Here is a 6650-nt window from a genome sequence, read left to right as displayed (position 1 = left end):
CAATTTTCATTAGATTATAATGATAGAATCTATATAGTAGTTATCTAAGATGAAAAAGGTTTCCATGACAACTTATAAATGTTGTTTTATGAAGCACTCATATGTCCCAACTGATTTTGAAAAGTTAAACATTCTTATCAAATTTGTAATGATATTTGATATTTATAGTGTCATTAAATTAATATATAAATTTTTACACAAAATTCGATAGTTCTGGATGACCATTATTTATTTTATTTTTAATTGATTATTAATTTCTTTTAGACAAGCGTCTCCCTGGGTGGAGTGCCATGGTGTCATAGCTCACAGCAACCACAAACTCTTGGGTTCGAGCGATCTTCCGCCTCAGCCTCCCGAGTAGCTGGGATTATAGAAGCCAGTGACAGTGCCTGGTGAGTTTTTCTGTTTTTAGTAGAGACTTGCTCTTGCTCAGGTTGGTCTTGAGTTCATGAATTCAAGCAATCCATCTGCCTTGGCCTAATGGAGTGTTGGGATATAGGTGTGAGCCACCATGCCCATCCAGACAAGGATATTTAAAAAAATAGCATATGTTTATTTTGGAAAAGAAATTTTTTCCTTTTTTTTTTTTTTTAAGTCTGTATATATGCGTAGTTTTAGTGCATTTATCTTTTATAGCTCAAAGGATTTTAAAGTACCAATTCATTACTCTCTGATTTGGGAAATTCTGTTTGACTGAATTTCAAGGTACAAATTTGTCCTAACAGTGATCAAGATAAACATCCGACTAAAACACTACTCACCGACCTCAGGGGCTTCAATGTTTGCTTTGCTTTGCCCAGTGTCCTCATCCGAAATATTATAGGGTTTCAGCCTCCCAGAGGCTTTTGAATTCTTTGTGGGTTTTTTTGTTTCTCTGCTTGTTTGTGTTTTTGTTAATAATCCATCCTTTGAGGATACGGTAAAGTGTAGGTATAACACTATTCGTATCTATTTGAAGGAACAATATAGGTTCTCAGCAGAGACCAACCCTAATGGAAAAGTTCTCAGCGTACTGAAGGGAAAAGAAGATGTAATTACAGAGAGGTGTGTGCCTGTGGATAAGGGAGCTCTGTTTTGTGGACAACTGGATTCACAAGGCTTGAGGGGCAGAGAGAGAAAAGGAAACACGAGAATCTAGAGAGGGAATCAGGTGGGAATTCCGCCTCATTGTGTGGTGTGTTGATGTATCATGGAGATGAAGATTACAGGTAATGGGCGTGTGTGTGTGTGTATGTGTGCCTAGTTTAATCTAATCACCCTTTGTCCAGGAAAGCAGAGTGAACCAGCAAGTAGTATAGAGATTCTAAGAGAGAAGTAAATTATTCATTAGGTTGTTATATTGAAAGGCAAGATCAGAGCAATGCTTGAAGGTGGCAAGTCACTGCTAGTTTCTGAGAGAAGATAGCCCTCATCTTTGCTGCGTACTTGTTATCTAAGAAAATTAATGAAAAATTCGCCGAAGATTATTTTCTTGTTGTGAAATTTGAGAAGCTCCCTTTCTTCTCTCGTGGAAGTCAGAAGCACTCAGGTGTGCGTGGCAAGAATCGGGGGTGGGGGGTGGGGGGGTAGACTGGGGACTGGGTGGGAGGCTCCGCATTCTGGGGGAGAGGACTCAGGATTGGCAGACATCAGTGTAAGGTTTCTGTGAAAAGAGAGGGCATTAAGATGGGATGAGAAAGGTAAAATTTATAAATGCCATATCCTACTTTCTAAATCCTCCCTTGTAAAATAGAAATAAATATTTTGTTGCGATAATACGTGCTGTGAAACTCGGTTTCACTACCATTTACACATTATTTTGAAATCCACTGTACCCTGCTATCCATCAAAGAGGTTTGCCCTTTTGAACACTGGGGGGCAGGTGTCCTCCTAATTTCCAGTCTTTGTGTGTGGGATTATTTTATTTTCTCCATTGTACGTTAACATTTGATTGCAATTTTTGTTGATATAGTTGTAGATTGTATTCAGTACAAAGAATAAAGCAGAGAGACCCTGCATTTCGTTTACACCAAAGTTGACATTTGAAAACTCTAGTCTGGTATCAATACCAAAACATTCCATTGGCCGTCCACTCCTTTATCCACATTTCTTCGGCTTTACTTTTTATATCAAGTCTATGTGTATTTCCTGCCACAGTCAACAAAATGAACTGTTTCATCACCACAGGGATCTCTCCTATTACCCTTTTGCAACCTGCCTCCCTCCTGCTCCCCATCTCTGGCCTAAGGATTGACAGCTACTAACATGTTCTCCAACTCTAAATATTTTGTCTTTTAAATATGTTATACAACTGAAATCATACAGTATAATCTTGACAGATTGCCTGTTTTCTCCCACTTGGATTAATCCCTTGAGAGCCATCAAAGTCCTTGCCTGCTGTGTGTAACAATGGTTGGTTCCTTTCTCTGTCTGAGGAGTACTCTATGGGGTAGATAGACCAGACTCTATTTAGATCTTCCATCAGGTGAAAGATTTCCAGGCTGTTTGTGTTTTGGGCTATTGCAAACACAGCTGCTATGAACATTCATGCACAGGTTTTCGTGTGAGGGCAAATTTTCATTTCTCTGATGTAAGTGGCAAAGTGTCATATGCTGGGTCAGATGCTAAAAATCGCATGTTTAACTTTTGAGGAAACTACCGTATCATTGTCCAGCGTGATCGTACCATTTGTGTGTCCAGTCTCCTTGCTCCTCAGTATTTGGTACTGTCACAATTTTTCATTCTGTCCATTTTTGTCAATTAGTACCAATTGCTCCTTCTAGTTGTAATCTGGATTTCTCTGATGGTTAATGATGTTGAACACCTCAGGTGGTTATTTGCTATCTGTGTATCATCTTGAATGAAAGATACGTTCGTGTCTGTTCCTATTTTCTTGTGAGATTTTTAAAATTGATGAATTTTGAAAATTTTGTATATGTTGTAGATATTATTCACTTGTCAAATTTATCGTTGAAAGTATTTTCTTACAATTTAGAGCTTGTATTTTCAGTTGTCATAAGCGTTGGGGGGAAAAAAGAGTTTAATTTCGATTAGGTCCAGTTTTGTGCGAAGTCTTAAAGAACTTGGTGAAAAATCCTAAAGACTTTATTTTTTTCTGAAAGTTTTCTGGTTTTATTTTTCACATTTAAGAATATCATCCATTTGAGTCTTTTTTTAAGTTGCAAGGTTTAAACATTGAAATAGACTATTTTTGCCTATGTTTGCACATGTGTGGCTACCTCAGAACCACTTGTTGAAAATGCAATTTTTTTTTCTTTATTAAATTGATGTTCACTTTTGTTGAAAACTCAGCGGAGGGTATTTTCCTGGGCCTATTTCTGGGTTTTTCACTCTGTTATCTTCATGTATGTTTTTATTCTTTTCTCAGGGCCCAATGTCTTGATTACTATAGCTGTGCGTATAGGAGGACTTAATAAGGAAATTAATTACTCTGTTTTGTTCATATTTCAAGATTATTATAGCTACTCTAGTACCTTTAATTCTCCGCATAAATTTTAGATTTGTGTATGTGTACAAATCTTTGTAGGTATTTTTGTAAAGTTGCATTAACCTGATGGATCCATTTAGGGGGAAAATCTTTGTTATATTGAGTCTTCCAATACACAAACATGTTACGTTTTTCTGCCAATTTTTCTTTGATTTCTTTCCTTGGCATTTTGTAATTTTATTATACATATCCTGCACATAATTCACTAAAGTATATCTACATGTATTATTATGTTTGGAGCAATTATAAATGGTATTGTGCTTTTGATTGCTGTTTTTCTCACACTCATGATTACATAGAAATGTGGTTAAATTTTTTGACATTTGTTTCGTATTCTGCGATCTTTCTTGTTTTAGGAGTGTTTTTGTAAGATTCCTTGTGGTTTTCTCTATAAACAATCATGTTGTCTGTAACTATTCTGATTGTTTTCTTTCTTTCCAATCAGTAGATGTTTTATTTCTTTTTCACACCTTATTTCTGTGACTACAGAACTATTCAACTACAACTTTTATGTTGAAAAAGAGTCTTAAGAGCTAACATTTTTGCCTTGTTTTGATATCAGAGGATAGCATTTAAACTTAGACTATTAAGTGTAACTAAGTTTCACTGTTAGCTGTAGGCTTTTAGTATCTCTATCAAGTTGAGAATTTATTATGAATGAATATGAAATTGCATAAAAATATTGTGCAATCCTCCCTGCCCTTGCATAACTGTTCAATTCTCCGATTTCATATTTTGAGATCTCGGTCTCATTGGTGGTGAGCAGAGCACCTTGCCCTACCTACGAGGCCACAGTACCTGCTCTGGGAGTGTTACTTTCTCTGATCATTCATTTTAGGGCCCCAAGAAAGTGCCTAGAAATCAGAAGGCAGCTTCCAAACGTCAGAAAAAGTGTTGGGATTGTTTCTATGCACCCTTTGGAATAAATGGTGCTATTTAACAAGAACTTTTCAAATATTCCTTTTTATTATCCTACACTTTTTCATTGTTTGGACAGAAAATAAAACCTGTATCTATCTGTAGCCATGGAAAGATACCCAAATATGTCAAAAAGAGCTTTGACTGAAGAGTGACACAGCACAGGTTAGCTAACACACAGCAGGTTTGGGGCTGGGAAGTAGTCGGCACATGGCACTCTAGGGATTTGGATTCTTGTGAAAAGCTAGAGTCCAGCAGCCCATCCAAACACAGAAGCAAGTAAGAACCAGTTTCCCTGAGCAACAGCTCCCCAGAGGTAAATGGTAACAGCATTTGAACAGATGGAAGGCTGCTGTTTATGGTAATAAGAGACCTCCTTGGCAGTTTCCTTAGAACCCTGGTAAGAAGCTGAAGCAGCCCTGAAGACATTGTGCACACTGGGTGAGTTTGTATCTAAATCTGATCTGTAGCAATACGTAGTCAGGGTAAAGATGGAGAGGGAGGGGCCTGGGGCAGGAGTGCTGAGTGAAGGAGTGACCCACCTCTCGGAATGCGCCACCAGGCCCTGTGTCTTCTCTCTGTAATTCACCTTCTCTCCTTTTGTAGAATCATGGTACTTTACTAAGGAAAACTCACTGTGCTTCAGTCTAGATTTGGAATGAATTGTCTTCATCATTTAGCCTAAGTAATTATTTCCTTAAGTAAGGCCAAGGATTTTGGTGGAAAATCATAGTCTCTTCACAGTTTTAATGACTATTCAAAAGCAAACTAAACATAATTTGTTTCACCATTAATCGAACAAATATTTGTTGAGTAGCTATTCTATGTAAGCTTTATGACTGAGCAATGTTGAACTATAAACCAACCTCGCCGCTGATGTCATAAAAATATCCCCAATTCTGCATTCTGTATCTTTAAGGAAAAAAAAAATTATTGCTATTGAGTATATTTGAAAAAAAAAATCTCTGAGTGAGCATCTTATGAGTTTGACTAGCTTTTATTTCTGAGTAAACTTTTTCTATTTACATCCCTGTGAATACATAATCTCAGCTTATCCCTGAATTTATCAAGTGTCTAGAAATGCACGAGAATGAACCTGACCGATGACCACGGTTAAAAAGAAGTCTGATGGCATTTCTTAGAATAGAATCATTTACTTAACAACTTCCTTCCACTAATCTATTTCTATCTGAACCATAGCCACATATAGTTCTCGCTTGCTTTCTTCAAGCTCTTCTTCATCTTGAGTTTGGGAACAAATGTGGTATATTTATATCTTTCTCAGATTGTCAGCATTATCTTCAACATTCCAGTTGATAAAGAATGTACTTTGTAAGTTTTGTGTTAATATATTTCCTTTAACCAATCTTTATACAGTTGGAAGCCTCAGGATCACAAAGTCATAGGTGAGGTTGGTCGTATTTGTGTTAATAGGGAAATTCCACAGAGCTGTTACCTCTAGCCACACAACCACAGGACCTCAGTCCACAAAAGACAAGTCTTGGTGTTGCTGAGACCCTGACAATGTGTCTCATGTTTGTTCAGCTCTTATTTCCACATCTATCTCTCCTTGTTTTTGCCTGAAATCTCCACTATTGATTATTATATAAACTTGTTGTTTATTGTATCTGCCTTGATTGCGGTCCCTAACAAGCCAGGATTTATTAGATCTTACTTATTTTCTGTCATTAAAATGAATTTTATAAAGATACCAGACTCAAGAGGCTCTATCTGGTATGATTCAATTTATGTGATGTTCAACAAAAGGCAAAGCTATAGAAACACTGAACAGATAAATATTCACCAGCATCTTAGAGTGAGAAGAGGATTGTGTATAAATAACCATAAAGGACCTTTTGTAGGGTTTTTAGAACTATATTCTGATTATGGCTGTGACTATGTAATTTATGCACTTTTCAAAACTTATGGAACTAAGTAATATAAAGGGTCTACTGTATGTAAATTATGCCTCAATTAAAAAATATATCTGTTATATAAACATTTCCTTTAAATTTTGACTCCCTCTGTAGTGGAATACAAACAGACCCTGCAGCTGAATTAGATGTTAGAGGGAGAGAACAAATTACAATCTCTGCCTCATCCTGGAGGCCGCCCTCCATGTGCCTCCTCTTTAGCCATAATAGAAGCCTCTTTGTAAATATCTTCAGAGCAGTAGACTCTTAAGTTTGATGATTCCATCTATAAATATATAATAAAAACAAATATTTAAATTTCCTTATTCAAT

This window comes from Nycticebus coucang, chromosome 17 (genome assembly GCF_027406575.1).
Source record: "Nycticebus coucang isolate mNycCou1 chromosome 17, mNycCou1.pri, whole genome shotgun sequence".
Taxonomy (NCBI): domain Eukaryota; kingdom Metazoa; phylum Chordata; class Mammalia; order Primates; family Lorisidae; genus Nycticebus; species Nycticebus coucang.
The sequence above is the reverse complement of the archived record's forward strand: the minus strand, read 5'-3'. Positions refer to the sequence as shown.